Below are 26,909 nucleotides of genomic sequence, written 5' to 3'. Positions count from 1 at the left end.
GGAGGATAGAAGGAGAATTGATGCCTTTGAGCTGTGGTGCTTGAGAAGAGTACTGAGAATACCATGGAGCGCTAGGAAAACAAAAAGATTTGTCCTGGAAAGGGTTAAACCGGGTGGCTCCTTGGAGACAAGGATTCTGAGGCTCCGGCTAACATACTTTGGACATGTTGTGAGGAGAGACCGGTCCTTGGAGAAGGGCGTCATGCTTGGGAGGGTGCAGGGACAGCGCAGGAGAGGACGGCCCTCTATGAGGTGGATTGATTCAGTGAGTGGGATAATTGTGATGCGAGTGTCGGAGACAGTGCGTTTGGCACAGGACAGAGCGGAGTTTATGGCTGCTGTACATAGGGTCACTATGAGTCGCGAACGACTCGACGGCACATAATAGCATCAACAACAACAACAATCTCTTTTAAATTCTGTGTTAGAAAGTTCCATGAGACTTTCTGGCTTCAGGGTATCCACTGCTACTGTGTCGCCCTTTGTGAGCGACATCTTGCTTTGCTCTTGTGTATTGTGTGGGATAATTTGCTTTCTTCGAGACATTAGTATGTGTTCTTGATCTGAAGACAATGGTCTTGTGATCAGATAGGCAGCTACCGAACTTGTGTGCTTCTCTGACTTTCTGACTTCAGAAAAATGTCAGTTCAGCGCCTGCTAGGGCAATCTCTTGTTCCTAAAACAGGTCAAGGTGCTTCCGTTTAAAGGTAAGTTGATTGCCCAGACATGTAGGCACTGGTGTGGAGCCAAATGGGGTGAGGCAGGCAGAGGGTTAGGTGATCGCAAGGGCAGGTCAACACTTGGAGGACCTTGATCAAACCTCTGCTGTCTTAGTATGCTCACGACTGCGGTCCTTACTCAAATTCCTGCTGTCCGTTTCCTACCCAGTGGTTTTCTCAGTGTTCCCTGCCTGGTGGCACTTACACAGGTGCCCTCACACAACAGCCCCTGCTCCAGCAGGGTCCTGGGTCCGACTGGGTCTGAAAAGTAAAATTCAAATTCCCACCAACCCACTAGCCTCTGGCTGGTCTGCAGAGTTCACAGAAGCCAGCTGGCTGGCTCGTTTTGGTTGGTTGGTGTAGCCCAAGGTTGCTCGGCTAAATTCCCCACCAGTGGGCACGCCCTTAGTTGCTCTCCCAGGTAATCAGCAATGCCCCAGTAAACACAGCTAAGATCCTTCCAGCCTTTCTCCTGCCAGGTTAGTTTTACAAGAGTCCAGCTGATAGCTCTGGGTGATGGCTGGATCCGCAGTGGTGCCCTGAGGTCACAGGGCTGTGGTGGGGGCTGAGGTGCGTGGTTGTGGAGCTGCAAGGGGTGTGGGGGAAGGGGAGGAAAGCATGGGACTAGGGGCGGCCTAAGGAGTACAGGGCTTGGACACTACCACCAAGAGGTGGGGGCGGGGCTTGGGTGCTGCTGGGGGTTTATGCAGCAGCACCCTGTGTGTTCGGGGTCACAGACGTGCGGGCTGCTGGGGGGGTGGGGGTGGGGGTTGCACCGTGGCAGGTAGTCTTCACTCCTCTGGGGTCTCACAGTCTTCGCCCGTCTGGAGTTCCGTGGTGGGTGGCTGACTGTTGCTCTTCCTGGGTCTCTTCCCAGCCCGTCTGGCAGCGGAGTTCCATCTGGCAGCAGAGTTCCGTCTGGCAGCGGAGTTGTTCCATTTAATCCATTAGTTTGTTAATGGAGGTTTGAGCTGTTTCTGTTTTTCTTTTTTTTTTTGTTTCTGTTTTTCTAGTACTGTGAATAACACTTTTGTGAACATCAATTTACAAATCTCCGTTTGTGTCTAAGTTCTGTTTTCCTTGTGGTATGTATATTCCTCACAGTGGAATACCTGGGTCCTAAGGAATTTCTATGTTCAGCTTTTTGAGAAAATGCCAAATTGTCTTTCAGAGTGGTTGTACTATCTTGCAATTCTCCCAAAAGTGTATGAGAATTCCAATTTCTCCACATTATCTTAAGCATTTATTGCTTGCAATTCTGTTCCTTTTTCTGGCCTTTATCTTTGGCAAATGCTGTCGTTTTGACCTTGAATGGTTGATTGACCTGAGAATTCCATTCCTTTCTGGTGTTACATGGTACCTTATATGATTGTCTATTGTTTAAGTGGAATTTGAATTAATAGGAATAATTTCGGTTCTAGGATTTACAGAGCCGTTATCTTGGGGTTTTTTCTAGTCTCTGTCAGACTGATAACCCATTTCTTCCCCCCCCCCGCCCTTTCAGTTTGGGGCTTTATTTTACATTTATTTTCTCTATTCTATCAGGAATCTTCTGCTGTGATTCCTTTTAGAGCAGACAGTAGTGGTAGCCAGCTGTCTTGTAGTCTCTGGATTGTGGAAACCAAAATGTGTATGATCTTCTAGCCATGTAGGTATTGGACTCTTTTTTTTTCTTGAACATGGCTAAAACCAATAGCTGCATTTTAGTAATTGCTTTTAGAGTTTAATACCCCAGTGCTACTAACTAAAAGAAAACGTAGGACATTTGGTCCCAGACCCAGCAACAAATTTTTCATAGGTTTGGTTTTAAGACATTTTAATAATTGGACTCACTGTTTGCTCTGCTGTATACACCACTGTATTTGCAGTGGGATTAGATTGGTATATAGACATATTCTTTACTAGTTCGGTGTAGTCATGGGGATAGTCTTATCAAGACTCTGCTTACGTGTCCTTCCCTGTCAGTAGATGTATCACTCACAGACACATTTTTTACTACTGATAATACTACATTGTGTCTATGATAGTTTTTACTTTTGTTATCTTAAGTCCTCCACATCTTTCTGTGTCCTCCTTTCTCATGACAGTATCATGCTGAGCAACCCTTACTGTATTTTGCCTTTCTTGATTTAATACATATCTCTTACCTAGATGTGGCTTTCCTTCCTTTCCTCTTCCATCTGTTGTTGCTATTTTTCACCACCTAATTGGAAGTAAGCAAACGGACCTTTCCAGTGAGATTTTAGAGACAGGAAATGATACAGGAGTCTCCAGTTTTGAAAAGTTGGATTCTAGAGAGTAGGTTGTTTTGATTTAATGGAAAGACAGGTGTAAACTGTTTGGGCATTTTTTATTTCATTAACAATCAAGAGTAAGTTGATTGACCATTTTGGTTCAGTTAACAAGCAGCTATAGGTTCAAAGTGTCTTGTTTAAATCAATCATGACCTGGTGGGTGGGCCCTCAGGCCTGGTGTTGATTATGTTTGGGGAGAACATTGTTCTAATTGTTACTGCACTTCTCTGTCAGTTTTCTGTATTGGACTAATTGGGGATTGCTGTGGTTCTGAAAGCAGTGCCGCTGGTGTGTCAAGTGCCATAAGGGATACCCATGGGGAACATGTTTCAGTGGAGCTCTCTGATTAAGACAGACTAGGAAGCAGGAGGGGTCATCTAATTCTTAGATAACAAGATTTGAAAACCCTATGAATACTGGCGATGGGACAGGAAGTTTGCAGCGGGGCAGCATTGCTCTGTTTTTCACCAGACCCCTTAACTCAAGTACTTTGGGAAACAAACTGCTGCAAGGCCTGACTACACGGGATCCCTAAACTCAGGCAACAGGGAGGGCCTCGGCTCCTCTTAGGAGGTGAGAAACTACTTCCGGAAGGGAACAACAGGCTTCCTCCATGCTCACTCAGGTACTTTGGGGAACAAACTGCTGCCAGTCCTGACTATGTAGGATCCCTAAATTCAGGCAACAGGGAGGTCCTGGGCCCCTTGACGGAGGTGAGAAGCCACTTCCAGAAGGGAACAACAGGCTTCCTCTGTGCTCACTCAGATAGTTTGGGGAACAAACTGCTGTCAGAAAGAAACACAAATATATAGGTGATTTGCAAAACATTGCTGTACACTGGATAATTTTATAGTTATAACAACCTAATCTCTACTAACTAAAGACTCCGATAATGTCAAGAAAGCAGCAATCCCATAAGCTATTATGAAGAAACAAAATAACTCTTCTCCTAAAAAAGTAGACCCAATGAATATACCAGATAGAGAGACTCAGAAGAAATATATTGATAGAGAGTTGTTTGATCAGCTACAGAAAAAGATGCAAATGTGGGAAGAAATAATGTAAGTCAATAAGAGAGCAAATACTTCAGAGACAATAATCCAGAGAAATATAGAGATGAAAACTTGAACAGATATTGATGAAAATACAAAAGATGCAAGAAAATAATTGATAGAATAGACAAAGAGGTACAAGAAATTAAAGAATCATCACAAGAGAGAGAGTACAGCCAACACAGTACTGGAATTAAGAGAAAAGCATGAAAATGCAATCCAGAATATTAAGACTGAAATGGCAGAAGTGTCCAACATGCTGGTAGGACAAAAAAGTAGAACTGAAGAGATGGAACAGTAAGTCAGTGAGCTGGAAAACAAAAGCCTCACTAGAAACCTACTTCAAGAAAAAACAGAGACCGGATGTAAAGAAAATGAAGAAAACATTAGAATTATGTGGGAATGACATCAAATGGAATAATATATATATGATTGAAATTCCAGAACATGGGAGGGAAAGGGAAATCACTGACAAGATTGTGGAAGAAGTACTGGAAGAAAACTTCCCAATTTTGTTTTGAAGAATGGGGAAATCCACACCCAGTAAGCACAGAGGACACCAAATTGACTCAACCCTAAAAGAAAAACATCAAGACATATCATAGTCAAATTCTCCAAATTAAAAGATAAGGATAGAATTAAAAAACTAGCACAAGAAAAGCAAAGAGTTACTCACAATGGGGAAACAATTAGATTTAAGTTCTGATTTCTTAGCAGAAACCATGCAAGCTACAAGGCAATGAGATGCCAGATAAAGAAAGTTGAAAGATAACAGTTGCCAGCCAAGGATCCTATATCCAGCAAAACGCTATCAAATTTGAAGGGGAAATTAGTTTCTTTCCAGAAAAAAAAGGCCCTTAAAGAATTTGTGAAAACAAGACCAAAACTACAAGAAATTTTATGTGAAGTCCTACACACAGAGATGCCAAAGGAAAGAGAATGGACCATAGTAATTAGAAACAACAGAAAAAGAAACAACAAAATGGCCAAAGTAAAGCTTGGCCTGGTAATAAGCACACTTAATGTGAATGGACTAAATGTACCAATTAAGAGAAAAAGAGTTGCAGAATGGATAAAAAACCAAAGCCCATCAATATGTTGCCTATAAGAGACACATCATATATAGGAAGAGAAAGGCACTCAAAAAAATCAAGGGTTGTAGGCATAGCACTCCTGATCTCAAAACCTACTACAGAGCAGTGGTAACCAAAATAGCATGGTGCTGGTTCAATGACAGGCACATCAACCAATGGAACAGAACTGAGAACTCAGAAATAGACCTGATATTTGACAAGGAAATCATAGCTATCAAGTGGAGAAATGATAACCTTTTTAACAAATGGTGTTAGCAAAACTGGACTTCCACCTGCAGAAAGCAGAAACAAGATGCACATCTCACACCATACACAAAAATCAATTCAAGGTGGGTTAGAGACCTGGGAGTAAAGCTCCAAACCATAACGTTCTTAAGAGACAAACTGGGATCAAGCTTAGAAGTGCTAGCCCAAGGTAAAAAGATACTGCCAAATACAACCAGAAATGCACAATCTAAAGAGGATAAAATTGATACATGGGACCTTCTTATTTTTTTTAATTTAGGTTGTTTATTTTTCATTTCAAGCATGGGACATTCTAAAGATAAAATCTCTGTGCACATAAAAAACTTTTTTCCAGCAGAGTGAAAAGAAACCTATAGAGTGGGAACAAATATTTGGTAATACCTTCTCAGACAAGAGTCTTATAACAAAAGTTTATGGAATACTCCTGGGCCTTCACAAGAAAAAAAGACTGATAACCTAATTACAAAATGGGCAAAAGACATGGAAAAAAATTTCACAGAGAATGATATTTGAATGGCAAACAGACGCATGAAGAAATGCTCCAAATCCCTGTCAGTAAGAGAGACTCAAATTAAAACCGTAATGAGGTACCATCTTACTCCAGTAATAGTGACAAAGTTTAACAAGGTAGCAAGTAATAGATGTTGGAGAGGATGTGGCGAGAAAAGTACTCTTATACATTGTTGGTGGGATTGTAAAATGGTGCAACCATTCTGGAAGGCAGTTTGGCGTTTCCTCAAAAAGCTGAACATAGAAATTCCATATCATCCAGATACACTACTACTTGGAATATACCCTGAGAATATGAGAACTGAGGCACAAACAGATTTGTACGCCAATGTTCATATTAGCATTATTCACCATTGCAAGAACAGGGAAACAGCTCAAATGTCTAATCACAAAGGAATGGGTTGAGAAATTATGGTACATTCACACAATGGAATACTATGCAGCATGCAGGGGCAATAACTTTGTGAATTATGACCTAATTTGTGAGGGACAGGAGAGCATTATGCTGAGTGAACTCACTCAGTCCCACACGGATAAATACTGTGTAAGTGTTATTGTTGAATGAGTATAAGGATCTGGGAGGGTTTGGAGAGGCTGGAAGCAGAGGGATGGGAATGTACAGGGTGATGGGTTGTACAATTTGATGGGGGGGTGAAGGAAATGGAAAGAATTTGTTAGAATTTGTATTAGAATTTTGTAAATAAACTAATGAAAAGAAAAAAGAAAACCAACCCTGTGAATACTAAAGGAATGAGGATTGTTTAGTGTTAGAGCACAGATTGGAAGTCAGCTGCAATGAGGAAAAACAATAACAAACATCATTTAATCATTGAAACATGGAATGTATGTAGCTTGAATAATGGAAAACTGGAAATTGTTAAAAATGAAATGGAATGCATGAGATAAGAAAGACCAGCTTGGGCTGCTTTGAATCAGATATTAATGTGGTATACTATGCAGGAAATGAAAAACAGAAGAATGCTGTTGCATTCATAGGGAAAGAGTAAATTTCAAGTTCTATTCTGAAATATAATGTTGTGAGTGAGAGGCTAATATCAATATATATAAGGAAAACCTATTAACATGACTGTTATTAAATATACACTCCTACATCTGGAACCAAAGAGGAAGAACTTGAAAATTTTTACCACATCTTGCAATCCGAAATTGACTGACTATGTGATCAAGATGTGTTAATGATAATTGGTGACTGGAGTGCAAAAGTGGAAAACAGTGAAGAAGGATACTCGATTGGAAAATATGGGCTTGGTGCTAGTAATGATCCTGGAAATAGAACGATTGACGTTTTTATTTAAAATGATTTATTCATTGCAAGTACTTTTTTATTTTCAATTATCCAGTTTATTTAAAACTGATTTCTACATGTATGCTTTTTTGTGTTTTTCTTTAACAAAAATTTAAATTTATTATTAATTTTAGTAAAAATTTATAGAGACTTTGGATTTCCATTCATTCATTGTTGCACTTTTCTCCCCTCCCAACCTTGCCCCCTCTTGGAAAAATAAAAGAAAAATTCTTTCATTGTTTTACAAACTGTCCCCGAGGTCCACTCCACCATGTAGCCTTCACTCTAGACTCCTGTCATGACAGAAATATCTAATCACATATCCCTTTTAAACAGTTTTCCCCCTCATCTGTTTCAATGCAGTATACATTATTGAACCCATCTTTCTCAGTCTCCCACAACCCCAAGGTCAGTCCGTTTTACAACAGTGGCACCATGCAGTATTTGTCCTTTTGTGACCGAGATAATTCACTCAGCATAATGTCCTCCAGGGTCACCCATTTTGAATAATAGTTGAGTTCCTTGTTTTTCCTTTCTTTTTTTTAATTATTAAATTTTATTCGTTTTAATGAACATTTAGAGAGATTTTGGGTTTTCTTTCATTCATTGTTACACTATTTTCTCTACCCTCCTCCCCAGTACGTTCTTCTTTTCCCCCCAACCCCTTGAAAGTCAGTTTTAATTGTCCAGTTGCAAGAGTGTTTGCCAAAGCCAGTTCTGATTAATCTCCTTTGTCAGTGTGTCCTTTGCCATTCCCTATCACTCCTCCCTGAGAGAGACTTCACCCTGATTCATAAGGAAAAGGGGATGGTGTATTCTCTTAGCTACTTCCTGCTGAAATGGGACGCTGTAGGTTTCAGGGGAAAGATCTTCTCTCACCATCCTAAAGGGCCCCTTTGGCAATAGGAAACACCTAGACTATTATGGAGATTGATTTTGGAATTTAGATGCACTGTTATCAGTTGTGCTTAGCCGTACAGCGATAGCTGGATCCGCAGCCTGGCTTTGCGTTCCTACAGCTCCAAAAGGAACTTCTGCTACAGAAGTTCTGATTCAAAATCCTACTCTCCACCGCTCATCGGGTTGGTTGGTCTCTGTGCGGGGTGAAGTATTCTCTAGTGGCCTTTAGCGCCACTGGGGTCACAGGGCTGTGGTGGGGGTGGAGGCCCATTGTTGTGGAGCTGCCACAGGGGCAGGGATGGGAGGAAGCTCAGGGCTGGGACACCTGGGAGGCAGGGCATGGGACTTGGGTGCAGCTGGGAGTTTGTGTAGCATGGTGCCACAGTGGGGTCATGCAGTGGCAGGCCAGTGGCCGGGAGCAGTTGCTATTCCAGGATCTTGTGGAAGCTAGGGTCGGTCGGTTTCTCCTTCAGAGTCACATGGTGGCAGGCAGTTGTTCCCTACTTGCTCCTGGTTTGTTGCTTCCAAAGTGGCTTATCTGGTGTATTTTGGCTGGGACTCAGCTGTTGTGTGTGGTTCAAATTCCAGGGCTCTGGCTGCGCTGGGCCCCGGCTGCGCCAATTGATTTCTGTATGCTTATCTTGTATCCTGCCCTTTTGCTGAATTGGTCAACTATGTGCAGTAATTTTCTTGCTGAGATACTAAAGAGCTGAACAGAAAATTCCAAAAGGCAGCACGGAATGACAAAGCAAAATATTACAATGAAATGTGTGAAGAGCTAGAGTCGGAAAATCAAAAGGGCCGAACTCATTCAGCATTTCTTAAGCTCAAGGAACTGAAGAACAAATTCAGACCTCAAGGTGCTATAATCAAGGATGCTTTACGCAGAATATTAAATGATCCAGGAGGTATTAAAAGAAGATGGAAGGAATATACTGAGTCATTATATCGAAAGGAATTGGCAGATACAAAAGAATTTAATGAAATAACATTTGAGCAAGAGCCTATGGTGATGAAGGCAGAAGTTCAAGCTGCTTTGAAGGAAATAGCAAAAATTAAGGCCGCAGGAATAGATGGTATACCAATTGACATATTTCAGGTAACAGATGCTGCCCTGCATGTGCTCACCAAGTTGTGCCAAGAAATCTGGAGAACAACCACTTGGCCAACGGACTGGAAGAGATCTATATTTGTTCCCATTCCACAGAAGGGTGACCCAACAGAGTGTGGAAACTACAGAACAATATCATTGATTTCACATGCAAACAAGATTCTACTGAAGATTATCCAAAAACGACTGGAACAGCACATCAGCAGAGAACTTCCAGAAGTCCAGGCTGGGTTTAGAAGGGGTCGTTGTACTAGGGATATTGTAGCTGATGTTAGATGGATCTTGGTTGAAATCAGGGAATACCAGAAGAATGTCTATCTGTGTTTCATTGATTATGCAAAGGCTTTTGACTGTGTGGATCATAACAAACTGTGGTGGAGTCTGAGAAGAATGGGAATCCCAGAGCATTTAATCGTGCTAATTTGAAACCTATACTTGGACCAAGAGGCAGTCGTCAGAACAGAGCAGGGTAACACTGCATGGTTCAAAATTGGGAAGGGTGTATGCCAGGGATGTGGCTTATCTCCATACCTTTTCAACCTGTATACAGAGGAGATTTTCTGAGAGACTGGGCTCTGTGAGGAGAAATGTGGCATCAGGATTGGTTGAAGATCTATTAGCAATTTGCGTTATGCAGATGACACAACCCTGCTTGCTGAAACTAAGGAGGACCTGAAATGCTTGCTGCAGAGGGTCAAGGACTGCAGTCTTCAGTATGGACTGAGGCTCAATGTCAAGAAGACAAAGATTCTCACCATTGGACCAATTGGTAGTATCAGGATGGATGTTGAAGAGATTGAGATTACTCACAGCTTCAGTTTGCTCGGCTCCACGGTCAACACTCTTGACAGCAGCAGCCAGGAAATTAAAAAACGTATTTCAATGGGAAAGTCTGCTGTTAGCGACCTCTCTAAAGTACTCAGGAGCAACGGTGTCTCTCTGGAGAGTAAGGTGTGCCTGATACAGGCCATGGTCTTTGCAATCACTTGTTAATGCATCTGAGAGTTGGACAATGATTAGGGAGGATAGAAGGAGACTTGATGCCTTTGAGCTGTGGTGCTGGATAAGAGTATTGAATATACCATGGACTGCTTTGAAAACAAACAGATTCATCCTGGAGAGGGTTAAACCCGGCTACTCCTTGGTGGCAAGGATTTTGGGTCTTTGTCTGACATACTTTGGACATGTTGTAAGGACTTGGTAGGGTGGAGGGATGGGGCAGGAGGGGAAAACCCTCTATGAGGTGGATTGATTCAGTGACTGGGGTAATCTGGAAGGGTGTGTTAGAGGCAATGCGATTGGCACAGGATAGAGCAGGGTTTAGGGCTATTGTACATAGGGTTGCTATGAGTCGCAAATGACGCGACAGCACATAACAACAACAACAACAACAACAACAACAACAAGTATGTTATCATTTCATGTGCATCTAGAGGTAAGTTTACCTCCTCTTTGCCAATTTGAAAACCTCTTATTTCCTTCTCTTTTCTTATAGCTATCTCTAAGACTTCTAATATCATCCTGAATAGGAGAGGCGATAGTGGGCATCCTTGCCTTGTTCCTGTTCTCAAAGAGAATGCCTTTAGTCTCACTCCATTGAGAACAATGTTTGCTCTCGGGTTTGTGTGTATATTTTTTACTATGTGGAAGAAATTCCCCACTAATTTTGCTGAGTGTTTTAATCTGGAATGAGTGTTGGCTTTTGTCAAAGGCCTTTTCTGCATCAATTCATAGGATCATGTGGTTCATGTTCTTTGCTTTCTTAATGTGATGAATGACATTGTTTTTCTTATGTTGAACCATCCTTACATACCTGTTATGAATCCTGCTTGGTCATGGTGAATTATTTTTTTAATATATTGTTGGATTATATTAGCCAGGAATTCAGTATTTTTGCATCTAAGTTCATGAGCTATATTGGCCTATAGTTTTCTATTTAGGTAGTGTCTTTACCTTGCTTTGATATCAAGGATATATTTGCTCCATGCAAAGAGTCTGGGCGAATTTAATATTTTTCTATTTTCTGAAATACTTTATGTAGAATTATAGAATTGGTGACAGTTCTTGTATGAATATTTGATAAAATTCACTTGTAAAATCATCTGGTCTGGGTTTTTTGTTGTTTTTTTTTTGGACGTTGTTTTATTACCTTTTCAGTTTCTTCTTTTGTAATGGTACTCCGTCTGTTCAGGTATACAATTTCAGTCTGTGTCAGTTTACATAGGTTGTGAGTATCTAAGTATTTGTCCATTTCCTCTAGGCTTTCATATTTGTTTCAGTATAAGTTTTCCATTATATTCCATTTTTAAACTTTTTATTTTAGTTGGTTCTGTTGTGACTTTGCCTGTTTTCTCTTATTTGGGTTATTTGTGTCTTTTGTTGATTTTATTGATTTTTTTTCTAAGAATCAATTCCTGGTTTTGTTGATAGTTTCAGTGATTTTTTTTTCTGTCTTCTATTTAATTTATTTTTGCGCTAATTTTTATAATTTCAGTGTTTTTAGATGATGTCCAGGTTTTTTTTTCTGTTCTTTTTAAATTTGTTTGGCATGCCAGTTTCGTGAGTCAGTTATATTTTTTTCTTGCTTTTTAATGTGTTTGACCTCTGATTACTGCTTTGCCTGTTTCCCAGAGGTTTTGATATATTGTGTTTCCATTTTCTTTTGTTTCATCATTTTTTAAATTTTTCTAGTACCCACTCATGTTTAAGCAAGATTTTTTTCATCTTCCAAATGTGTGATTTTTCCTCCTTTATCCTCTTGCTATTAATTTCTAATTTTGTAGCATTGTGATCTAAGAAGATGTTTTGTATTATTTTTATATTTTTTAATTTATAGATACTTGCCTTGTGACCTAAAATGTGATCTATTCTAGAGAATATTCCATTCACATTCGAGAAGAAGGTATACTGTGCTTTTTTGGGGTCCATTAGCCTATGTATATATCTATAAGATCGAATTAGTTTATTGTGTGGTTTAATACATCAGCATCTTTGTTAATTTTCTCTCTGGTAGTTCTGTCTTTCTTAAGAGTGGGGTATTGAAGTCTACAACTAATATAGTGGTGTTATCTATTTCCATGTTCAGTTTTGTCAATATTTGTTTCGGACATTTTGCAGCTCTTATCATTTGGTTCTTTTATCTTCATATCTTTTCAAGTTATATGCAGAACAGATTATCCAGGACACTGGGCTCTATGAGGAGAAATGTTGCGTCAGGATCAGAGGTACACTCATTAACAGTATACATTAAGCAGATGATAAAACACTGCTTGCTGAAACTGAAGAGGACCTGAAGTGTTTGCTCCATTAGGTCAAGGACTGCAGCTTTCATTGTGGATTGAAGCTCAATATCAATAAAACAGATTCTCACCACTGGGCCAATTTGCAACATCATGATGGATGGTGAAGAGATTGACATGGTCAACAGCTTCAGTTTGCTTGGCTCTACAGTCAACACTCTTGGTACCAGCACCCAGGATATTAAAAGACGAATTACCTTGGGAAAGTCTGCTGTCAGAGACCTCTCCAAATTACTTAAGAGAAATTACCTCAGTCTGGAGACCAAGATGCACCTGACACAGGCCATGTTGTTTTGTTGTTATGTGCTGTCGAGTCACTTGTGACTCATGGTGATCCTATGTACAACAGCCCTAAACCCTGCGGTATCCTCTGCCAGTTGCACTGCCTCTGACACACCCATCCCGATTACCCCAGTCACTGAATCAATCCGCCTCATAGAGGGTCTTCCCCTTCTGTGCCATCCCTCCACCCTCTCAAGCATGTTGTCCCTGTCCAAGGACCTCTCCCTCCTTACAGCATGTTCAGTGTATGTCAAACAAAGCCTCAGAATCCTTGCCTCCAAGGATCAGCCTGGTTTAACCCTCCCCAGGAAAATCTGTTTGTTTTCTTAGCAGTCCATTGTACAGTCAATACTCTTCTCCAGCACCACAGCTCAAAGGCATCAATTCTCCTATCCTCCCTAATCATTGTCCAACTCTCTGATGTATCAGAAGTGATTGTAAAGGCCTGTATTAGATGCACGTTAGTCTCCAGAGTGACACCATTGCTCTTCAGTACCCTGGAGAGGTCCCTAACAGCAGACTTTCTCATCGCAATATGTTTTTTTATTTCCTGGCTACTGGTGCCAAGAGTGTTGACCGTGGTGCCAAGCCGACTAAAGTTGTTAACAATCTCAAGCTGTTCACCATCCATCCCGATGCTGCCAATTAGTCCAGTGGTGAGAATCTTTGTCTTCTTGACATTGAGCTTCAATCCATACTAAAGGCTGCAGTCCCTGACCCTCTGAAGCAAGAATTTCACGTCCTCCTCAGTTTCAGTAAGCAGGGTTGTGTCATTTACATAACGCAGATTGTTAATAGATCTTCCACCAATCCTGACGCCACACTTCTCCTCATAGAGTCCAGCCTCTTGGATAATCAGCTTTGCATACAGGTTGAAAATGTGTGGAGATAGGACATATCCCTGGCGTATGCCCTTTCCAATTTTGAGCCATGCAGTGTTTCATTGCTCTGTTCTGAGGACTGCCTTTTGGTCCAAGTATAGGCTTCGCATTAGAACTATCAAGTATTCAGGGATTCCCATTCTTCTCAGATTCAGCCACAGTTTGTTATGATCCACACAGTTAAACGCCTTTGCATAATCAATGAAACACAGGTAGACATTCTTTTGGTATTCTCTGCTTTCAGCTACGATCCTTCTACCATCATCTATAATATCCCTAGTACCACTACCCTTTCTTAAACCGAGCCTGGACTTCTGGCAGTTCTCTGCTGATGTGCTGTTCTAGTCATTTTTGGATGATCTTCAGCAGAATCTTGCTTGCATGTGAAATCAATGATATTGTTCTATAGTTTCCACACTCTGTTGGGTACTCATCTTTGGAATGGGAACAAATATAGATCTCTTCCAGTCAGTTGGCCAAGTGTTTTTTCTCCAGATTTCTTGGCAAAACTTGGTGAGCACATCTAAGGCAGCGCCTTTGCGATTACTTGCTGTACATCAGAAAGCTGGATGATGATTAGGGATGATAGAACATGAATTGATGTTTTTGTGTTGTGGTTCTGGAAAAGAGTATTTAATATACCATGAACTGCTAGGAGAACAAATAAATTCATCCTGGAGAGGGTGAAGCCAGGCTGCTCCTTGGAGGCAAGGATTCGGAAGCTTCATTTGACATATTTTGGCCATGTTGCAAGGTGGGATCAGTCCTTGGAGAGGGACCTCATGCTTGGAAGGGTGAAGGAACAGCGCAGGAGAGAAAGACCCTCGGTGAGTTGGATTGATTCAGTGACAGGGAAAATGGGGATAGGTGTGTAAGAGACAATAAGATTGGCAATAAGATAAGAGCTGGGTTTAGGGCTGTTGTGGATGGTGTCACTATGAGTTGCAGACAACTTGATGGCACATAACAACAACAACAACAACAATAATAATAGTTTGGTACATAGATATTTATTACTGTTATATCCTTTTGTTCTATTTACCCCTTAAACAATATGTAGTGACCTTTTTTGTCCTTTGTGATGGTTTTTGCATTGAAATCTATTTTATCAGAGATTAATATTGCTATTCATGCCTTTTTGTTATCTATTTGCTTGTTAATTTTTTTTCATGTCTTTATTTTTAGTCTTTCTTTATTTTCACTTTTCAGGTGTGTCTCTTGTAGACAGCGTATTGATGGGTTTTGTTTTAACCAATCTGCTATTCTTTTTCTCTTCAGTTGTGCATTTTAAACCATTCACATTCAGTGTGACTATTGAGAGACAAAGCATTATTGCTGTCATTTTGTAGAGCTATTTTTGGTGTTGTTGCTGGTTACTTTGGTCCATCCTGCTTTCTGTGGCACCTCTGTAAGGAGGACATCTCTCAGTGTTTCCTGCAATGCTTGTCTTGTTTTTACAAACTCCCTTAGGTTCTTCTTTTCTGAGAATATCTTGATCTCTCCATATTTAATGGACATTTTTGCTGTGGTTGACATTTGTGTTCTTTGAATGTTCAGTATATGTCATCCCACTGTCTTCTTGTTCACATGATCCCTGCTGAGAAATTGGCATATATGGTGTTTGCTTAACTTCTTTAATATTTTAGCCTCTACACAAGTGTCATATGTGAAGGTACAAGGTTACAGACTGCCCCATACCATTGAAGCATATCCTTTAGCCCATATGTGATTATCTGGGGTCATACTACTTGAATTATGTTCACTTCAAATCTCTCCTGGTACTTCTAAGTTAATGCTGCCATGTTCATTTTCTAATTGTTTTATTGTTGTAAATACATATTTATATGGAATCACTTGTCATTTCACCATTTTCACATGTGCAGTTCAGGGATATTCATTAGTTTATTATGTTGTACCACTATTACCCCTGTTTCCAGAACATTATACTTCCATTGGTAAGAACTCATTTCTCTGGAAGGAGTGACTCCCCCTCCCTCCATTTCCTTCTGTCTCTTTATCTTTGCCTTTTTCACATTATTGTGCACCATCAAGTTGGAACCAACTCATAGTTGATGAGGAGTGTGTAATGTTTGCCTTTTGTAGCAGATTTATTTCGCTTAGCGTATTTTCAAGATTTATCTTGTACTGTGTTAATAGGACTTAATATCTCTTTGTGACTGACCCATGTATTCATCTGCTGGTGGACATTTAAATAATTTCTACTTTCTGGCCATTGTGAATTGCTGCAGTGTACATGGGTGTCTGATGTTTCTTTTGTTCTGAGCCCTATTCCCTTTCTGTATATCATCTGCTTGACCTATTCAGTAAAGGAAAGAAAGATTCTTAACCAGGTGAATTGACATGGTGACTACCACAGTGGGGTTTAATATTTCAGAAAGTGTGAAGATGGCACAGGATAGGACAGGATTCACAGGGTTGCTATGGTACCTAACGACAACAATAACATGTTTCTCGTAGACATTTGGAAAATTTAATATAAAAGATATATGAAAATATATATATGTCAATTTTCAATGATTCCAAGACTTCTATTAATCTATTAATCTGCAGTTTCAAATAAAAATCCTCTCAGAAGAAGTAATGTTGTTTAAATGGTTGCATTCTTATGTTGACTCATTTTATCTGCCTTTAGTTCTGGGACAAAACCTTTATTTCCTTTATGTGTATCCCTTCCATGCCTGAGACCACCTGAAACATAGTAATTGTTCAGGAAATCCTTGCTGAATTAATGATATGATTTGTGAGGGACAATTACGCTTCATCGCCTGTCCCATCCTCTTTCTGTATGTCTCTGTAGGAGAGAGTAAAAATTCTATTAATTTTAAAATATATGTAAAGCATGACGTTAAAGAAAGAAAGAAACACTTGCAGTTCCAGATTTGCTGAATCAGTCTTTGTGTATATATTTGTTTCCTTTTAAGAATGATATATATTCTGATAGATAATTCGCAGAGTTTAATATTTTCTAAACTTTCAAGTTTTTTTAAATTTCTCGTCAGAACAGAGCAAGGGAACACTGCATGGTTCAAAATTGGGAAGGGCGTATGCCAGGGATGCATCCTATCTCCATACCTTTTCAACCTATATGCAGAACAGATTATCTGGGAGGCTGGGCTCTATGAGGAGAAATGTGGGGTTAAGATTGGTGGACGATTTATCAACAATCTGCGTTAATGCAGATGACACAACCCTGCTTGCTGAAACTGAAGAGGACCTGAAGTGCCTGCTGCAGAGGGTCAAGGACTGTAGCCTACAATATGGATTGAGGCTCAATGTCAAGAAGACAAAGATTCTCACCACTGGACCAATTGACAGCATCAGGATGGATGGTGAAGAGGTTGAGATTGTACACAGCTTTAGTTTACTTGGCTCCACAGTCAACAGTCTTGGCACCAGCAGCCAGGAAATCAAAAGGCGCATTGCCATGGGAAAGTCTGCTGTTAGGGACCTCTCCAAAGTACTGAAGAACAATGGTGTCTCTCTGGAGACTAAGGTGCGTTTGATACAGGCCATGGTCTTCGCAATCACTTGTTATGCATCAGAGAGTTGGACAATGAATGACCAAGGAGGATAAAAGGAGAATTGATTCCTTTGAGCTGTGGTGCTGGAGAAGAGTATTGAGAATACCATGGACTGCTAGGAAAACAAACGGATTTGTCCTGGAAAGGGTTAAACTGGGTGGCTCCTTGGAGGCAAGGATTCTGAGGCTCCGTCTAACATACTTTGGACATGTTGTGAGGAGAGACAGGTCATTGGAGAAAGACATCATGCTTGGGAGGGTGGAGGGATGGCGCAGGAGAGGAAGGCCCTCTATGAGGTGGATTGATTCAGTGACTGGGATAATCGGGATGGCAGTGTCAGAGACGGTGCGATTGGCACAGGACAGAGCAGAGTTTAGGGCTGTTGTACATAGGGTCGCTATGAGTCGCAAGTGACTCGACGGCACATAACAACAACAACCTTTCAAAGAAGAAAGGAAAATACCTTCCCAGATTTCTTCTTCATGCAGTCTTCTCAGAATTGGTCCGTGAGTTGTGTTTGTTTGAGCTTGTTGGGTAGAGGAGATTCACACAGAGCAGTCCACCCAACCCATTTTTGTGAGTTACCTATTGCCACTGTAACACAGATAGCACAAGTGGGTAGTTTTGAAGAACATAAATGATTTCTTTTAAAGACTAAATCAGGGTCTCTGCCGACAATCAGTTCCTTCTTTGTTTCTTTGCTTGTTCATCACGTGGCAACTGTCTTTCGTGTGTGTGTGAAAGATAGAAGTGAGTTCTTTTTACAACTCAGAATGGAGGTTTAAGATCCACCCTACTTTGATATGATCTCATTTGCTAGGGAGATAATTTTTTTTTTTTAAATCCAGAATTCTAACTCATTGCCTTTGACTCAAAATCAACTCATAGCTGAGCCTTGACTAAGTTTTTGGAGGCTGTAAATAACAGAAGAGGGAATTGTTAATCTTTCTCCTGAGGAGTGGATTAGAACCACAAGAGAGATGTGACCTCTGACTTAACAGTGCAACTTCCTATGGACCAGGCAACCAGATCTCCCTTTTTTGCTGATTGTCTTCGAGTTGAACATGGCTCATAGCGATTCTATGAACAAAAGGCCTGAAGCCTATCTATAACTATCAACATTTATCAAAGCTCATAGAGTTTCCAGAGGCATGTTGTTTAGGAAGTGGATGCCACTTCTGCTTCCAAACCTGTCTTAAAGTGGGAGCTCCACCAAACATTGTTCACCGTGGGTAACCATTATGGCATTTGACATCCCAATGGCACAAGGTTACCTCACTAAAGCATACATCACAACAACCCTAGGTTACCTCACTAAAGCATATTGACAGAAAAATGCTGTATCACTTATTGACAGAAGAATGTTGTATCGCTTAGAAGAATGTTCCTCCAAAATATAACAACCAACTTTAAATACAAAGGCCCTACCTGAAGTCTTGTTGACTCTAAACAAGAGGCTTAAATAAAAAACAAAAAACCCCACACCAAAACCAACCAATATCATATGTTGTTGTTGTTATGAGCCATTGAGTTGCTGCGATGTATAGCGACCCTATGTACAGCAGTTCTGAACACTTTCCTGTCTGCAGCCAGTCTCACTAATTCTGATACACCAACCCCCATTGCCCCATCTGGGGTCTTCCTCTCCTACACTCTTGTGCTGTTCCTACACTCTTCCAAGCATGATGTCCTTCTCCAAGGACCCATCTATCTTGGCCACGTGCCCAAACTATGTGAGACAGAGCTTCAAAATCTTAGCCTCAAAGGAGAGATTTGGTTTCACCCTCTTTAGGACAGATTGATTGTTTTCTTGGCAGTCTATGGTATGTTCAAGACTCTTCTCCAGCACCAACAACTCAAAGACATCTATTCTTTTTCTGTCATCCTTAGTCATTGCCCAGCTCTCTGAAGCATAACAAGTAATTGAGAAGCTCATGGCCTGTATTAGGCACACCTTTGTCCCTAAACTGACATCACTGCTCTTCAGCACTCTGGAGAGGTCCATGAGAGCAGATTTTCCCAGTGCAATTTATCTTTTGATTTCCTGACTGCTGGTGTTAAGAGTGTTGATTGTGGATCCATGCAAGATGTAATTGCTATCAACTTCAATCTCTTCTCTATCATGGTGCTGCCAGTTGGCCCATTGGTGAGAATCCCTGTCTTCTTGATGTTGAGCTTCAATCCATATTGAAGACTACAATCCTTGACCTTTTGCAGCAAGTGCTTCAGGTCATCTTTCGTTTCAGCAAGCAAGGTCACCCTACATAAGAAAAAGAAAGCCCTTTTCCAAAGAAAGGCATATGTATGGTACAGATGCTAGGATTTTATAACACTGTTCAGTGGTATTTCTGAGTGATAGATCTAGAAGCTTTCTCAGTTCCAAGGTGGTATACATGATTGAGTTGCTCAGCTGCTAACCAACAGATCAGAGATTTGAATAAATCCAACAGTTGGAAGAGATTGTGGACATAATACTTTCCCCAAGGCAGTGTGCGCGCGCGCACACACACACACACACACACACACACACACACACACACCCCCACACGGAGTTGTTCTGAGTTAGAATCAACTTAGCAGCAGCTAGCTGAGTGTAAGGTTAGTCTTAAGAAAAGCTTGCATGAAAAAGTAATTCTGAAAAAATTTCCCACTTTCGCTTTCATCACTTTATCTCAAAAAATTTACAGGTTTAAAGTGGCTCCTTTGGAGCAGCTACAGTTGGAATTCATATTGCCAAACAGGAAAAGACACATTTCTCAAGAAACTTATAATTTAATAGATATTGTAGGAATGGAAGTATATATTTACTTAAAAGAAAAAGAATTAGACAAGGCAATTAAAAATGTGAAAAATATCCCCTTGAATTTTTATTAATAATAATAATTGGAGGAATGAATGATTTGTGAAAGGTCATACATCTGATTATCCCTGGGATAAGTTACTCAGTTGGTCCTGTACTAAGGAATAGTGAGGAATATTTGGATTGTCTTCAACCATTTTTTTTTGTGAGCTGGCAATTGCTTTAATGGGGATTTATATTGGCTGAATTTAGTATTTAAAAAATGAAAAGAGTATACATTTGAGTTGAGTAGTTCTGGTTGCATGAGAAGTCAGCAAAGAGATCTTGCATAAAAATCTCATTTCCTGTGCTTAACTTTGTCCTGTTGTTACTGTTATGTACTGTCCAGTACACTGATGTGTCAAATGCGTTAATGGTTGGCTACCCAATGTGGACAGAGAGTGGGGTGGAGCTCCCTGATTAAAACAAGCTTGGAAGGAGGAGTGGCATCCACTTCCATAATAGCTTGCCTCCAGACACCCTATGAACCTGGAGATAGGATGAAAGGCACCCAAGCGTCGAGGTATGAGTCCAGTTGGAACAGACTCATAGCTGATTTCAGAGGTAGTTTAGTTGCATAGAGTAGTTTCCCCATCTTTCTCCCAAGAAATATCTGATGGATTTGAACTGCAAGCTTTCTGTAGCAGCACCACTCCTTAACCTTTAGGCCACCAGAGTGGCATAAGTATGGTTTAAGAAATGGCAAACATATATTGAAGAAAAAAAGGGGAGAGGGAGAGTTTCGATCTGTCTATTCCTGCAAATGAATTAAAGAGAAGTAATACTGATTTTAATAGTCCGTCACATTTTCTTTTACATTCTTTTTATGTCATTACACACACACACACACACACACACACACACACACATCTTCAAATTTCCTGTTTGTAATAACACTTCTTCAAGAACTGTGTATCTTCTTCATTGTTCTGACATGTTAGAGACTATTCACCTGGGAGACATCTTGTTCACTTTGAAGGAAGCGCAGCCATGGTACTCCTTAGAGGCAAAGATGGTGAAATTTTGTCTCTAATACTTCAAGCATACTATCAGGAGGGCTGGTCCTTGGAAAAAGACATCATAATTTTTCAAGAAGTTTAGAGAAGTGGAGAGCCAGAGAAATAGGAAGCCTCTGAACAAAATGGGTTGACACACTGGGCTTGGTGAGGATGGCACAGGATAGGACAAGGTTCAGATCTGGTTTTCATAGGGTGATTATAAGTCATAGTGGACTTGATGTCACATAGCAACAACAATATATGAAATTGCCTCTTCCTGACCATGTCTAGCCTACAAAAATGGCAATTTGATATGCTCCAAACTAATATTATATTCAGATGTTGTTGGGTACCATTGAGTCAGAACCAACTCACCCCCCAGTGTGTTTTCACAGGCAATAAATGGCACAAGAGGAGATTGCCCATCTTTCTCTCACAGAGGAGGTGGGGGAGTCATACTATGAGTATTTGGATTGGCAGCACAACTCCTTACCACTAACGTTCAGGGCTTTCTATGTTCAAATGTTGTTGTTGCTTGCCCTCTAGTCGAGCACGACTCATAGCAACCCTATGAACAAAAGGCCTGAAGCCTTTCTATAACTATCATCATTTATCAAAGTTCATAGAGTTTCTAGAGGCATGTTGTTTAGGAATCGGATGTCACTTCTGCCTGTCTTTAAAAACCCTTTTCCTAAAAAACTATTGTAGGACTCCTCTTTCATTGTATTTTCAACCATTCTTAAAAGTATTTAGGGTCAAGGAGCTATTTGTGTGTGGAACATTTAAAAGGTTTTGTGAGAAGTTTGAATAAGAGACACTTAGTCAGAGGAACTTAGATATTTACAGGGCATTCAAACAGGAGTGCTGGCCTGTGCTTTCTGGATTACAAGGGGGAACAGTAAGATCGTTTTATGGAGGTTATAGGAACAGAGATTTTTAGCTTAGTTTAACAATGGATTTTTTTAGTTATAAAGCTGTCATCAGCAGAGAATTACTATAAATAAATACAAGCTGGGTTTAGAAGAAGCCATAGATTAGGGTGATATCATTGGTGATAATAAATGGATTTTGGCTGAAAGCAAGAGTGTACTGGAACTATACAAAGGCATTTGACTGTGTGGCTCACAACAAACTATGGAAGAATGGGAATTCTAGAACACTTGATTGTGTTCATGCAAAAACTATATCTAGACCAAATAGCTATTGTCTGAATAGAGCAAGGAAACACTGCATGGTTCAAAATCAAGAAGAGAGTGTGTCAGAGTTGTATTCTTTTGCCATACATTTTCAGTCTATATGCTGAGTAGATTATGTGAAAGTTTGGATTTTAGAAGTAAAATGTGGCATCTGGATAGGAGGAAAACTCATCAACAACCTGCATTCTGCAGATGACACAACATTTAGCACTGAAAGTGAGTACGACTTGAAGTGCTTGTTTGCAGAAGATTGAGGACTGCAGCCTTCAATATGGATTGCATCGCAACATCAAGAAAAAAAGAATTCTCACCACTGGACCAATAGATAGCATCATGATAGATGGAGCAAAGATTGAGTCTGTTAACTATTTCATCTTATTTGTACCCACAATCAACACCCTAGGCACCAGCAATCAGGAAATAAAAAGACAAGTTGCACTGGGAAAATCTGTTGTCAAGGACTTCTCCAGAATGCCAAAGAGCAATTATGTCAGTCTAAAGTGGTCCTGATCCAAGCCATGGTCTTCTCAATTGCTTATTTTGCATCTGAGAGCTAGACAATGAATAAGGATTACAGAAGAAGAATCGATGTCTTTGAATTGTGGTATTGGGAAGAGTACTGAGCATACCATGGACTTCTAAAAGATCAAACAGGTCTGTCCTGGAGAGGGTGAAACCAAGTTACTCCTTGGAGGCAAGGATTATGAAGCTCTTTTTCACATACTTTGGGCATGTTGTCAGAAGGTACCAGTCCTTAGTCATGCTTAGAAAGGTAGAGGATCAGTGCAGGAGAGGAACACGCTGGATGCCATATGACATAGTTTGACACAGTGACTGTGACTGTGGCTATGGGAGCAAGTGTATTGAAGATGATGATGTTGGTTCAGGAGAGGGCAAGGTTCAGAGCTGTTGTTCATAGGGTCACTATGGTTATAGACAATACTGCAGCACATTATAACAACACCAACAACAATAACAACAACAACAATTGAAGGGTAGTATCTCTGGGTGATGCACACAATTAATGTACTTGAATGCTAGCTGAAAACCTCATAGGGTGGAGCATGGTTCTGTTCTGACACACATGAGGTCACCATGAGTCAACTAGCTCCTCTGTCCCTGTGTCTGTAACACTGAGGCTGTTTGGAGTGTTAGCAGATGTTGAGTGCCCAGGTCCTAATAGGCAGCTTCTTATAGTTTGTTTACCTCTTTCTCAACATAAAATAAATTTTAAATGTATAGAAACTGTTGGACATAGTTGACCAATTCAGCAAAGTAGCAGGATACAAGATCAACATACAAAAATCAGATGGATTTCTCTATAGTCACAAAAAGAATACAGAGCTGGACCTAAGAAAAATAATACTTTTCACAATAGCTAATCATAAGATTAAATACTTGGGAGTAAATCTAACCAGAAGTACAAAGGAAATTAAAATGAAAAGAAAATTACAAAACATTACTACAAGAAACAAAAAGAGACCTGGAGAAGTGGAAGAATATCCCTTGCTCATGGATAGGAACACTCAATATTGTGAAAATAACAATACTACCAAAGGCAATTTACATGTTCACTGCTATACCAATACAAATAGCAATTCCATTCTTCAACGAAATGAAAAAGGCAATCTCCAGTTTCATTTGGAATGGAAAGAAACCCCGAATAAGCAAAGCACTCTTAAAAATAGAAACAAGGTACGAGGCATCTCACTCTGTGATTTCAAATCTGCCATGGTGGTCAAGACAGCATGGTACTGGTACAATGACAGACACATAGATCAGTGGAATAGAATTAAGAACCTGGAAATCAGCCCATCTACCTATGGTCAACTAATTTTTGACAAGGAGATGAAATCAGTTAAGTGGGGAGAAGACAGCCTTTTTAACAAATAGTGTTGGCAAAATTAGAAAACTATCTGCAGAAGACTCAAGCAAGATTCACACCTCACTCCATACACAAAAACCAACTCAAGGTGGATCATGGACCTAGAACTAAAACAAAGGACTATAAACTTCATTAAAGAAAAGCTTGGAAGAACTCTAGAAGTCCTAATCCACAACATAAACAGTCTTCCAAGCATGCTGAAAAATCTATAACCAGGAGAGGATAAAATAGATGAATGGGACCTTCTAAGAATCAAATCCCGATGCACATCCAAAAACTTCTCAAACAGGGTAAAAAAGGGAAGCCACAGACTGGGAAAAATTATTTGGTAATGGCATACCAGATAAGGGACTTATATCTAGAATTTATAAAATATTTGAGCACCACAACATGATAAAGGTAAACAATCCAATTGTAAAAAGTGCACAGGATATGAACAGACACTTCACAAAAGAAGACATTGAGATGGCCAACAAACACATGAAGAAATGTTTAAAATCCCTAGCTCTAGCTCAAAACAACTATGAGATATCATCTCACATCAGTAAAAATAGCAAAATTTAACAGAACAGCAAACAACAAATGCTGGCGAGGTTGTGGAGAAACTGGAACTCTTATACACTGTTGGAGGGAGTGTAAAATGGTGCAACCACTGTGGAAGGCAGTATGGCGCTTTCTCAAAAGTTGCAAATAGAGATACCATTTGACCCAGCAATCCCACTAGTGGGAATATAGCCCAAAGAAACCATAACTGCCACACAAGCAGATATATGCACACCCATGTTTATTGCAACTTTGGTTGTTTCCAACTTTTTGCTATTGTGAACAAAGTGCCCATCAACAAATGAATGGATAGAGAAGCTGGGTTATATTAACACAGTGGAATACTATGCAGCATTGAAAAACTAGCACCTCATGAAAGATTATTCAAAATGGATGACCCTGGAGAACATTATGCTGAGTGAAATATCTTAGTCACAAAAGGACAAATGCTGCATAGTGCCTCTATTGTAAAATGGGACTGACATCAGGGTTGTGGACAGACTGAGAAAGATGGGATAAATAATGTATACTGCATTGAAACATATGAGGGAGAGAACTGTTTAAAAGGGATATGTGATTAGGTATTATTGTCATGACAGGAGTCCAGAACGAATGCTGCATAGTGAAGTGGATTTGTGGGGAGGGATTGTATAATAATGAAATAATTTTTCTTTTACTTTTCAAAGAGAAGAGCCAACTGGGGTGGGAGGAGGGGTGGGCAGGGAGAAAAGTACATCAGTGAATGAATGGAAATCCAAAATCTCTGTAATTTTTCATTAAAATTAATAATAATAATAAAAGAAGCAAAGGGGAAAAAAGAAAAAAATATGTTCCACTGGTGCCTTTAATTGTCAGTGTACATTAACTTTCCTACCTTATGCATTTGACTGCTGATATTGAGCTTCTCCATTGATTCCTTACACAGTTATAGTCAGTCAGATTCCTGTGCAGTCCATCAGGTGAGGTACATGTGCCAAGTTGCCATTTGTGCTTTGTATAAAAATATTTGCAATGAATAAATAATTGAAAATCCAGGCCAGGGGCAGACTGAGGGTCACACCATCAATTACTGATGTGTAAGTTCAAATTGAAGCTGAACAAAATGAAAACAAGTCCACGAGAACCAAAACATGATCTTGAATCTCTTCTACATAAATTTTAAATTCATCTTAAGAATAGCTTTGAAACATTAAACACCTGTGATTGAAGACCAGATGAGTCGTGGGATGACATCAAGGATATCATCCATGAAGAGAACAAAAGGATATTACAAAGAGAGAGGAGAAAGAAAAAACCGAAATGGATGTCAGAAGAGACTCTGAAAATTGCACTGGAATGTTGAGAAGCCAAAACAAAAGGAAAACATGCTGAAGTAAAAGAGCTGAACAGAAGATTTCAAAGGGCAGCTCAAGAAGACAAAGCAAAATATTATAATGAAATGTTTAGAGAGCTGTAACTGGAGAGTTAGAAGGGAAGAACTCACTCTGTATTTCTCAAGCTGAGAGAACTGAAAAACAAGTTTTATTGTTGAGTCTCAATATTGAAAATTGTTATGGATGAACTTTGTGAGCAAACTAATATAAAATGAAATAAAATTAAAAAAAAAAACTCAGCAAAAAGAAAGAAAACAATGCCATTTACGATAGCCAAATAGACAAATTGAGATACTTGGTAATAAATCTAACTAGAGACACAAAAGATCTTTATAAAGAACACTACACATCACTGCTGTGAGAAACAAGATTCCTTACTAAATGGAAAAATGTTTCTTGTCCATGAATAGGAAGACTCAAAACAGTGAAAATGACAGTCCTAGCAAAATAAATCTACGTTTTTAATGAAGTCCCAATACAGATACCAAATTCCTTTTCAAAGAGATAGAAAAGGCAATTAGCAAGTTTATTTGAAGAGGAATGAGACTTTAAATAAGAAAAGCACTTCTGGAAAACAAAATGAAAGTGGGAAACATAGCACTCCCTGATCTTAAAATCTACTATAAAGCTGTAATCACCAAAACTGCATGGTACTGGTATCAGTGGAACAGATTAAAGAATCCAAAAATTAAACTGTCTACCTATGGCCAGCCCTCCATCTAATAACTTATATATGAAGCTTCCATGGCTTCTGTGATTCCAAACACATCAGCTGATGGTAGTTCCTTATGTTGGGATCAATGTCTCTGAAGTTTAGTCGTAACGTTTCCCGAGCAAAG

This window comes from Elephantulus edwardii, unplaced genomic scaffold (assembly GCF_000299155.1).
Source record: "Elephantulus edwardii isolate Elephantulus edwardi_28Jun2011 unplaced genomic scaffold, EleEdw1.0 scaffold00313, whole genome shotgun sequence".
In the NCBI taxonomy this organism is placed as follows: domain Eukaryota; kingdom Metazoa; phylum Chordata; class Mammalia; order Macroscelidea; family Macroscelididae; genus Elephantulus; species Elephantulus edwardii.
The sequence above is the reverse complement of the archived record's forward strand: the minus strand, read 5'-3'. Positions refer to the sequence as shown.